Source organism: Cetorhinus maximus, chromosome 15 (assembly GCF_964194155.1).
Source record: "Cetorhinus maximus chromosome 15, sCetMax3.hap1.1, whole genome shotgun sequence".
Lineage (NCBI taxonomy): Eukaryota > Metazoa > Chordata > Chondrichthyes > Lamniformes > Cetorhinidae > Cetorhinus > Cetorhinus maximus.
The window spans coordinates 102,459,006-102,471,657 of NC_135893.1; positions in this window are offsets into that span (position 1 = coordinate 102,459,006).

Consider the following 12,652-nt stretch of genomic DNA (forward strand, 5'->3'; position numbering starts at 1 on the left):
GAGAGAGGTAGAGAGGCAGACAGAGTTAGAGAAGTATTTCCAGAGCTTAGGGCATATGCAGCTAAGACACAGTCACCAATGTGGGAGCAATGAAAATCAGGTATACGAAAGGTCAGGAGTGCAGTGATCTTGGAGGATTGTAGGGCGAGAGGAGATTATAGAGACAGGAAGGATTGGAGGATTGTAGGGCGAGAGGAGATTATAGTGACAGGAAGGGGGTGAGGCCATGGGAGAATCTGGATTTTTGATTAGTGTAGCTTGTCATTTCAGATCCCAGCTACTTTGAAAGCTAATAGCCTAATTGTCACTTTTCATTTGTAGTGGTGTATGTGGTTTTCTCTGTTGCAAAACATGAACTAATTGTCCATTTTGACCAAGAACATTCATTGTTATTGCTTTCTAAAATTAACAGAAACAACTCAGAAATGTTTTCTATATAATGGATAATTACAGTGCTTTTCCTGTTGCTCAAATGCCATTGCTTTTATTCCAAATGAGCAATGCATACTCATTAGTTGGAATCCATCAGCACAATCTGGGCAGCTTAAAGTTTATACAGTCCCCATCACTCATGAAGCTGAGATAAGTGGCAGTGAGCACCACTTCTGTTTGAATGTCACCATCGTATGGATTTTTAGTTTTGATATATAGAAAATCTGGAATTTTGTTACTGGATTGGTAAGTACAAGGGATTAACATGTAACAAAGAACCTAGCGAACTGTTTTAAATAACTGGTATACTTAATACAAGTGCCACCTTTGTAACTGACTCCAATGCTACTACCAAGTGGTTAGTGTAATTTGTCTGTCCATAAACCTGGTTGCCTGGGATAAGCATGGCGGGGATGGTACTCCTAAAGTATCCCCCACACACGCCGGGGAGATCTTCAAAACTTGACTGCATGCAAGATGATTGAACTTAGAGAAGTGAGGTATGTTGATAATCAAAAGAAAGACTAAAATATACACAATACTCATACAATCTATGGTTAGTGTTGGTTAGTGTCCCTTGGTTTAAATTGAATGTTCAGCCTGACACCAAAAGAACCTAGTCATGAAAGTAGAGTATCCTGCTGAAATGTTACCTTATTTAGAAATAACTGGCAAGCGGCAAGTAATATTCGTGCCATACAAGTGTCAGGTAATGACCATCTCCAATAAGAGAGAATCCAACCATTGCCCCCTTGATGTTCAATGGTATTACCATTACCATTACCAATGGAATTCCCCACTATCAACATCCTTGGGGTTACCATTGACCAGAAACTGAACTGGACTAGACATATAAATACTGTGGCTACAAGAGCAGGTTAGAGACCAGGAATCGTGTGATGAGTAACTCACCCCCTGACTCCCCAAAACCTGTCCACCATCTACAAGGCACAAGTCAAGAGTGTGATGGAATACTCCCCATTTGCCTGGATGAGTGCAGCTCCAACAACATTTGACACTATCCAGGCAAAGCAACCCGTTTGATTGGCACCACATCCACAAACATTCACTTCCTCCTGACGCACAGTAGCAGCAGTGTGTACCATCTACAAGATATACTGCAGAAATTCACCAAGGCTCCTTAGACAACATCTTCCAAACCGATGACCACCACTATCTAGAAGGACAAGGGCAGCAGGTGCATGGGAACTCCACCACCTGCAAGTTCCCCTTCAGGTCACTCATCATCCTGACTTGGAAATATATTTGGCATTCCTTCACTGTCGCAAAATCACTGGGTCAAAATCCTGGAACACCCACCCTAACAGCACTGTGGATGTACCTACATCACATGGACTGCAGAAGTTCAAGAAGGCAGCTCACCACCACCTCCTCAAGGGCAACTAGAGATGGGCAATAAATGCTGGCCCAGCCAGCAAAGCCCACAACCCATTTATGAATTTTTTAAAATTGGTTTGAGCAGCATAGCTCTACTACTTGACATTCTCCCACTGGATCGACATGATCAGGAACTGCAGCATCAGGTACATCATCAGAAAGTGGCAGTTCAGGATTAGACAATTCAACAGAGTCATCAGGTATGTCTGTTCTCATTGATCTGTCACCTCAGAGGTTAATGGTTCGACATTAATTGCAGGCAGAATAGCTGGTTGTTGGAATGTCCCTCTACTCCTAAGATGATCCACATATTTTTGAACAATCCGGTCTTCCACTTCCACTTGGAATGACAAGGGTCCAGTTTCTGAGACAATTATACCAGGAACCCAAGTAGGTCCATTTCCAAATTTCCTCACAAAAGCTATATTTCCCACAGTGAATCTTCGAGCTTTGCTATGAATATTGTGATTCAATTTCTGATTACTCTGATTCTTTTCTACCTTCCCCCCTAAGTTTGGAAACACCAGACTTAACCCTGTCCGAAGGTGGCGTTTCATCAGTAATTCAGACGGAGTTGAACCCGTAGTTGCACGAGGAGTCATACTTAAAATGTGAAGGAAAGGTGCAGGTTGAGTTTCTAATAACATCTTCATCCCTGATTTGAAAGTTTGCACTGCTCTTTCAGCTAACCCATTGGATGAGGGATGATATGGTGCTGTTTTAATATGTTTGATTCCATTTAAACTCATGAATCTCTGGAATTCTGTGCTCGTGAAGACTGTACCGTTATCTGAAACACTCCCGGCCGGCCATGTACACTAAAACATTGGCGCAGCTTTTCTATAGTTGCACTCGATGCCGGTGATCTAACTTCAAACACATCCATCCACTTAGAATGTGCATCGGCGATCCAATAAAAACACGGTACTAAAAACAGACCTACATAATCAATATCTGGTCTAACCCGGGACCGACGAGGCCACTGGATGCAGTGGAGCTGAAATGGGGCAACCTCTTTTGTTGCTGACAGTGGAGACAGTGCTTGACCATGCTTTCAGTCCCACTGTTTATGCCTGGCCACCAGACATAGCTTCGTGCGAGCTTTTTCATCTTCGAAATGCCAGTGAAGCTCTGTCGAGAGTTGGTTCTCTTCCTTGCAAAGGGACGTCAGCTCTTGATCCCCACAACAAGATTCCATCTTGACAACTTAACTCTCTCTTACAGGCCGTGAATGGTCTTACCTCTTCAGACACTGGTGAATTCGACAACCCCTTACAATATCAGGTCTCAGACTTTTGACAAAATTGGATCCCTGTTTGTCCAGTTCCTTATTTGCTTCGCACACACAGGCAAAGAGTCCAAGAAATTCAGCACAAGCACAACTTCTTGTGGCACTGCAGCATGTACAATGTACAACAGGCCCTTGTGCGTGTTGATGGTTACATCCCCTCTAGATGTGCTGTCCAGCTCTAGCTGTTGGGATGCATGGCTCATGTCCAGTTTGGAGTAGGATTTGCCTCCAGCTAGCTTGGTGTACAAGTCTTCTATCCTCGGGATAGGATATATATCTAGCTTAGCTGCCTTGTTCATGGTTAATTTATAGTCCCCACAAATGCAAATAGTTTCATCATAGGGACTATGGGGATTCATGCCGAAAATTGGACTGGTTGGTTGATGCCTAGCACAATTCTGTATCTACCTTCTCTTTTAGGTCATAAGGCACAGGTCTGGCCTTAAAGAACCGGGGTGTTGCCTCCGAATCTACATATATTTTTATGTTTCCCAAATCATCACGAAATACACTGTCGTATTTTCTTAACAACTCAGGGATTCCTCCTTTTTTTAATTATTCATTCATGTGGGCATCACTGGCTAGGCCAGCATTTATTGCCCATCCCCAACTGCCCTTGTTCAGAGGCATTTAAGAGTCAACCACAATGCTATGGGTCTGGAGTCACATGTAGGCCAGACCAGGTAAGGACAGCAGATTTCCTTCCCTAATGGACACTAGTGAACCAGATGGGTTTTTATGACAATGGTTTCATGGTTATCATTAGACTTTTAATTCCAGATTTTTATTGAATTCAAATTCCACCATCTGCCGTGGTGGGATTCGAACCCCGGTCCCTAGAGGATGACCCCTGGGTCTCTGGATTACTAGTCCAGCGACAATACCACTACGAGATCGCCTCCCCTGTCCTCACATGAAATACTTCTGACCAATTGAGCTTAATTTTTTGTAACCAGTCTCAGCCCAGAAGACTGGGTGCTTCACCTGTCACTATGATCACTGGAAGCTGGGCTGTCTGTTGCCTGTAGGACACAGGTACTGTGGCGATGCCCTTTACCTGTACGGACTCTCCAGTGTATGTCTTCAACTGAGCCGCGGTTTACTCTAGATTCAGTGGCTGGGTACCTTCATTTAGGTATTTAAATGTGTGTTCTCCCACCACTGTGGTTGACGCTCCCATACCTACCCTCTTGACTAATGGCTTCCCGTTCACTTCAGTGGTGACGGTTATTGGATTTGTTTTTACTGCTTTGACATTGTACAGGGAATAGATATTGGTATCAGCAGCTTCATGTTCTGTTATATTATTCACCTCATTCATTTTGGTCTGCTGTCCTATGGGCTGTCTCGATTATGCCCTGCATTGCTTTGTTACCTGTCCTTTCTTGTGGCAGTAATGGCATTCTGCCCCCTTGAATCTGCAGGTTTCCGGTATGCGGTTACCCCCATATCTGTAACAGGTTAACTTTGGAATCGCTGCTGAAATGCTTCCAGTCGTTCTTTCCGTTTATTGAGCAGCAGGGGCTGTCTTTCACTTTGCTGCTGACTCTCTGGTTTTCACGCCTTGCCCGGCAGTAGGTTCCCTCCCCAACTGAAGAGCGGCGCCTTTGTAAGGTCTGAGTGTCCCTCTCATCACTTTCCGTTGCCAGCGCTATTTCCATGGCGTGCTTCAAATCGATGTTAACTTCTGCTCTGAATGGCGTTGTCATGAACGCCACAAACCAACCCGTCCCCACAACATGTCATTGAGTGTATCTCCGAGGTCACAGTGCTTAGTTAGCTGCTTGCTTCACTATATAAGTTGCGATGGACTCTCCCGCGGTCCTTACTCTGGAGTTAAACTTAAACCTCTGCATTATTACCGACGGCGTCAACTGAAAATATGTCTTCACGAGGTCTACCAATTCGTTAAAAGATTTAGAATTGGGCACGTTCGGGGCTGTCAGACTGTGGATGAGGTTAGATGTCTTGCTACCACAGACACATAAAAGAATTGCTTTCTGCTCCTCCTCCATGGTTATTTCATTCACCACGAAATAAAATCCAAGGCGTTCTACATACTGGCTCTAGTCTTCCATGGACGCGTCATAAGGGTCGATTCTGCCGAAAAGCGGCATGACTGGTGAGTATACTTTCCTTTTCTCCTTACAAACTGATGCACTCACATTCACAAGGTGAGGTGCAGCGTTGGAGCTATTTTACCCTCATCACCAAATGTAATGACTTGATGTACCGGACAGGTTTCTTACTTGAAACAGATAACTTTATTACAGAGTTCGTTTAGAAGCTACATGCTTGAACCAGGCCCATGACTAGAAAGCTCCGCTCTCCCCGGATTACCCGTGCTATGGGTTCATTCATCAGAACAATCATGTGACCCCTAATGTGCAGTGGGTAAGCTTGTACCCTCAATCACTACAGCAGGGGTGTTATCCCTGGTGTCCTGGCCGATATTTGTCCCTTAATCAACATCACAAAACCAGATTATCTGGTCATGATACTATTGCTGTGTGTGGGAGCTTGCTGTGTGCATATTGGCTGCCATGTTTTCTACATTACAGCAATTATTACACTTCAAAAGTATTTAATTGGCTGTAAAGCACCTTGGAACATTCTGAGGTTGTGAAAGGCGCTACATAAATGCAAGTCTTTTTTTAATAAAGAGGCATTAGCCCTTAAAAGAACTAAGATTAAAAATAAATGAAAGAAGTTTGCCCTGTGCATGCACTGACCACAGTGACTGACACCGGAGGACAGTGAAACTTTTCAAAGCAATGAACCAAACCAAAACTTCTACTTTTCTGTAGAACTTTTGAGGTATTAAAACATTGCAAGGCTGTTAAAGGCAAAGCTCTTAAGAAACAAACTGAGTGCGTTCAGAATGTAAATATCTGTTGACGAGGAACCTCCCAGTGCCACATTATTGAAGATGGAAAACTAAACTTTCGACTATTGCTTTCATTTAAAGTATTTATATCTGGTAATCCAGAATCCAACTAGTTCCAGTGCTCCTGAAGGGTCATGCATATGAACTGTTGCTATTAAGGCAGTGACTTATATCATACAATTAATTTGCACTCAGGCCAGAATTCCGTAAACTGTATGTTCATGTCAGCCAGCATGAATTATGCAAGTAATTGGAACCAGTAAGTCGAGTAAGCCACATTTATAGAAAGACACTATTCCCAGCCACATTTTTGAATGTCATTCTTCCACAAGATATGATGATGATGGGCACATTAGCACAAGGTTGCCTCCAGCATGTCAGTTACACTAATAGGCTTCAGCATCAGATCAAGCCTCCATGGCAGCACGCTATAAATAGATGCTTCCAACACCTCAACGTTAATTGTTCTGCCAATAAAAGGATACAGGAAACATAGAGTAGTGCAGCATGGAACGCAAATTGGTACAAAAACTAATTTGCTTATGGAATTATTTGGGAAAGTGACACTAGAATTAACAGAAACAACAAAACCAGAGAATCCTAAGGGAGGTTCTTTAAAAAAAAATAACTACGCGCCGAGGCAGCCTCATTCAAAACATTTTAGGTGCTTGTGAAACTTAAAAGATCTGACACCTTGAATTCAGAACAAAAGGTGAAGAATTAACATGCGAACGAGAAGTAGAAATACCAGGATTGTGCCAAACCAATATGAATAGTCCCAATCAAAAACAGAATTACCTGGAAAAACTCAGCAGGTCTGGCAGCATCGGTGGAGAAGAAAAGAGTTGACGTTTCGAGTCCAACATAACATGTTGAAGGGTCATGTTGGACTCGAAACGTCAACTCTTTTCTTCTCCACCGATGCTGCCAGACCTGCTGAGTTTTTCCAGGTAATTCTGTTTTTGTTTTGGATTTCCAGCATCCGCAGTAGCTTTTTGTTTTTATGAATAGTCCCAATGGCTTCTTGAGAGAAATAATGGAAGAATACACCAAAGGAAATATATTGTCCAAACCTAATGAAATAATTTGTACTTTCATTCCAGAAGAGATCTAAAAGAAAAGGTCTTGACTTAAGGCTGTCAAGCTAACAATTCTCCTGATAATGTCCAATAACCCTATGTAGCATAATTGTCCTTCAGGGAGCCCAGACTCTTCCTATTATCTGGGATCAAGTTTACAGAAATAAAAACAAAAAACTGCGGATGCTGGAAATCCAAAACAAAAACAGAAATACCATCCCCCCCACCTTAAACCAGCTTATATTTCATCCCTCTCCTATTTTTACTTAGTTCTGTTGAAGGGTCATGAGGACTCGAAACGTCAACTGTACTCTTCTCCACCGATGCTGCCAGACCTGCTGAGTTTTTCCAGATATTTCTGTTTTTGTTTTCAAGTTTACGGAACCTGGTTCTACAATAGCCCTGCTTCAAATTCAAAGAGATTGGGAACAATAAACTGGATAATATAATTAAAACAAGGCATTGTATGAGGAGGAAGACATCTAAGACACCACAGTGTAGGAGAGCAATTAATACATGAACATATGAATTAGGAGCACGAGTAGGCCATTCAGTCCCTCAAGCCTGCTCCGCCATTTGATAAGATCAAGGCTAATCTGCTTGTGGCCTCAACTTCACTTTCCTGTCTACCCCTTCTACTTTCTCACTCCCTTGTTAGTCAAGAATCTATCTACCTCCCGTCTTAAAAATATTCAATGACCCTGCCTCCACTGCTGCCCCAGGGAAGAGAATTCCACAGACTAACAACCCCCTGAGAGAGAGAAAAAATCCTCCTCACCTCAGCTTTAAATGGGAGGCCCCTTAATTTTAAACAGTGTCCCCTAGTTCTAGTCTCTCCCACAGGGGGAAGCATCCTCTCAGCATCCACCCTGTCAACCACTCAAATCACTCAAACGTTCCACCAAAAATAAGTTCTGAAAGTGAACACCTGTCCTACAATCAGTAAAAAGCAAAGGCAAACAAATCAACATAATACTGCAACTGATAATGTATCAACTTACCAAAGTTGCAAAGTCAGCTGTAGCTAATTCTCACTACTGAAAGGCCGATATTTGCGTTTTAATTTTTCATTATGAGTAAGGGATACCCGGTCCAGCAGCAAATTGAAAACTGGGTGGACAAAATAAAAAAAACAACCCTCAAATATTTTTCAAGACCTGCCGCCCAAGAGCCATTCAAACACACAGCGGAAGTGTTGCACTAATGAGACCCTTACTCCGAATGTGTCAGGGGCCGCTACAATTAAAAAGAAACAAAGCGTTGTAGAGCTAAGTTTGAGTTATTTGTCTCCTCATCACTGATGTTTATCAAAAATTCAAAGTCATAGTAAATGGTAATCAGCTCGTCATCGGTAATAGGAAAGATTCTGGAATCTGTGCTGAAAGAAGTTATAGGAGAGCATCTAGAGACAGAAAATACAACAAAAAATGGTCAACACGGATTTCAAAAGGTTCAGTCATGCGTAACTAACCTGATAAAATTATTTGAACAGAAGGAGTGGAAAAGAGTAATGTAGATGATATCATATAGTTGGATTTTCAGAAGGCCTTTGATAAGGTACCAACCATCTGGTAGATTCATGACAAAGGTCAGTGCATGTGGAGCCAGGAGAAACCGATAAAAAAATATAGAAAGCAAAGTGTAGGGTGAAAGGGTAGTCACTCAAGTTGGAGGATGATTGACAGCAGTGCTCCATAAGGATTAGCGCTGGCACCACTGTTACTCATAATTTACATTAATGATTTAGACTTAGAAACAAGTCACTCAAAATCAAAATTTGCAGACGATAAGAAAGTGGAGGGATAGCTAACAGTGAGGAAAAGTGCAACATAATACAGGAAGACAATAGATGGGTGACAAATGGACATTTACATAGATAAACATGAGGTGATACACTTAGGAAAAATAGAAACATCACCTACACCTTAGAACATAACTACATAGGATTACATAGAATATACAGCACAGAAACAGGCCATTTGGCCCAATCAGTCCATGCAGATGTTTATACTCCACTTGAGTCTCCTCCCATCTTTTCTCATCTAAATCTAACATCTATTCCCTTCTCCCTGCTAAATGCTTCTATTCTATTCATTTCAGCCACTCCCTGTGGTAGCAGGTTCCACATTCTCACCATTCTTTGAATAAAGGAATTTCTTCTGTAATACAATGAATGACATGGAAGAGCAAAGGGAGCTAGGGAGGAGACTCGAGTGGAGCATAAACATCTGCATGGGCTGAATGGCCTGTTTCTGTGCTGTATACCCCATGTGATCCTCTGTAATTATGTTCTAAGGTGTCGGTAATGTTTCTATTTTTCCTAAGTGCATCACCTCATCATCTCACCTCAACTAAGGATACAAAAAAAAACTGTTTTGGAGTCGACCAAATAAACTAAATTAACAAAATGAGGGATAAAGTAAACACAGCCCCTAATTTAGGGTAGCTGTAAAACCAAAGACAAAGTTTAAAGTAAACTTACAAACATCAAATCAAAATGTGGTTAAGAGGGTCGATAAAGCACCCCGGTGCCCACCGGGCATGGGAGACCCCGACAGTGCCGGCAGACACCGCGTGTTCCCTCTCCAGGGACACCCGGCTGTGAACGTAGCCGCAGAAGAGGGGCAGACAGTCCGGTGGGACAACCCCCTCGATCACCCGCTGCCTGGGCCTGTTAATGGCTAACTTGGCCAGGCCCGGGAGCAGGTTCACGAGGAGGTCCTCCTCCCTCCCGGCCCCCCCTCCGCACCGGGTGTCCATAGATCAGGAGCGTGGGACTGAAGTGCAAACAAAACAGTAATAAAAGGTTCTGTAAATAACTGAAAAGGGAGTGCAGCCTACAACAACCTACGTAAACGTGGTCCATGGACTCCACAAGACCGCAAATAGGGCAGGTATCCTGGGAGTCCATGAACCGACACATTTGACGATTATATGGGACTGCTGCATGCAACGCCCTCCACCCCAGGTCCCCAATGGAAAGCGAGAGGACACCCCCATAGAGGGCCCCCCCACTGGGGACCTCCACCACCGGATGGCAACAGGGCACACCAGGCCGTGTCCAGGCAACGGGCGAGGGCAAGGAAGTGAAGGGTGTGCAGCAGCAGCCCAAACAGGAAACTCCTCCACACCGTGCTAAAGGGATACAACTAGGGATACAGGTGAACAAATTCTTAAAAGCAGCATTGCATTTCAACAAAAAAATTTTAAAATGCCTACAAAGCACTGGGATTTATCTCTTGGGTCAAAGAATTGAAAAGTAGTGAATTAGGATAAACTTGTATAAGGATAAAAACAAAAAACTGCGAATGCTTGAAATCCAAAACAAAAACAGAAACAGAAATACCCGGAAAAACTCAGCAGGTCTGGCAGCATCGGCGGAGAAGAGCACAGTTGACGTTTCGAGTCCTCATGACCCTTCAACATGAGGACTCGAAACGTCAACTGTGCTCTTCTCTGCCGATGCTGCCAGACCTGCTGAGTTTTTCCAGGCATTTCTGTTTCTGTTTTTGTTTTAAACTTGTATAAGGCTCTGGCCAGGCTGCACTTAGAACACGGCGCTCAGTTTTGGCTTCCATACTATAAAAATGACATAGGAGCATCGGTAAAAGTGTATAAAAGATTTAAAGGTGGTGCCAGCACCAATCCTTATGGAACATTGCTTTCAATCATCCTCCAGACTGAATAAATTCTGACTTTTTTTTACTTAGAAAAGAGAATACCTTAGCGAAGAGTCCCAGATTTGCACTAAGTGTGGTAACAGGTGTAAGAAAAGGTGTTTTAGGCACCAGCCACAATGGTGGGGTTGTTGCCCCTTCCCATCATTCCCGGTCTCATCAATAATGCATTCATGGGAAACATGCTGGATTTCTGGCAGGCAGACCCGCCCACCACACCATCACCGCAGTGCTTCCTCGCTCCGGGTGCCATAGTTAAAGCGCGCCAGAGTGCATCCCTACTTCATCTCTCCAGACCAGGGCTGCTCCAGGCGACAGGTGGCACCGAAAGCCAGGAAGACGGCAGCCCCCCACCCATTTAGTGACGCCTCTCTGGGGCGCCTGCTGGGCACAGTGGAAGGCCACTGTGATGTCCTCTACTCCCACTCTGGCTACAGGAGGTCCACCAGAGTCACCAATCCGGCCTGGGAGGCAATGGTCAGTGCCACCAGAGCACAGAGGAGGTCAGCCATCCAGTGCAGGAAGAAGATGAATGATCTCATCTGTTCCTCCAGGGGAAGTCAACCACCTCATCACTCCCAACTCAGACACTCACAAACCCATCACACATCCACAGGGATCTCACACCACAAGGGACAACACCACTAACTCTCACACACACCCTCACATCTCCATCAGGCTCTTATCCTCTGAAGCTCGCATCCTCATCCCATCCAAACACTCCACACATCCTTATTACCTGCCACGTCCTGTCCTGCTCACCCTCTCTCCACCTGTTTTCATGCTGGAGAAGCTGGCTCACAACAGCAGGAAGAGGTCCCAGACCGGGGGGTGGAGTGACCCACATTAGACCCCTTACTCACTCAGAATGGTGAGGATGTGCACCCTGCCTGCGTCAATGGTGAGGTCGACAGCGAGCACCCACATGAGAATCCTGCACCACATCATCCCTCTCTCAACACAACTGCGAGTGCTTTCTGCCTGCTTTTGACTCTGCTACCATGCACCAATTATCTCTACTTTGGTTTACAGGAAACTCTGTCAAATGACTGATACCCTCAGCCAGCCAGTCCCTCAGCTCCATCCAGGTCCTCACCTCCAGCCAAGAGGACACCTCCTCCATTGAAGAGCTGGAAACAAGCAGCCTGGAAGACCCGTCACAGCGCTTACCCACACCCTGCACCAGCACAGAGACACACACCTCGGTGGGACCTAGATCTAGAGCAGGCTCAGGTTCACAATCTGGTGGTCACCGCACGGACACATGTCCGCAGCAGCAGGAGGCAGGTTCAGCCGAGCTCTACAGCACTCAGAGAACTGCTGGAGAAAAGGCATCTGTGAGGTCCGGATCAGGTGACAAGCCTCTGGATTCAGCCTTCCAACTCCTCGTCGAGAGTCAGCAGAAGGCAGGGGAACATCACGTAGAGCTGTTGGAAGCCCTCAACCGAGAGTCACAAGAGTCGGAGGAGTGTGTGTCCGCCTGCCCTCTGGTGAAGTGGTGCCCACCTGTTTGTGTATGGAGGTCTCCATGGGAAGGATGGCGGATGCCATGGAGACCCAGCAGAACACGGAGATGCGCTTGGACCTGCACCCTATTGCAGTGGCTACGGGTAAGTTCCTGCAGTGGCAACGCGGGGCAGGGGGGTGGGTGGGGGAATGGGGCACCTCAACATCCGTCCAGGCGCTCCTTCCCCTCAAGGAGTCAGGCCAAGGCCCTCAGGCACCCAAAGGGAGGAGGAGCGGCAGCTGGACACCCTTGGGTCATCCACTCAGGAATCTCAGAGGCTGTCCTTTCCCTCCGAGTCCCCTTTGCCTGTGACCCCCTCAACCTCATCCTCTGTCACCGCAGAAGGAGCAGCTGACCCACAGGAGGACAGCCAAAGCAAGC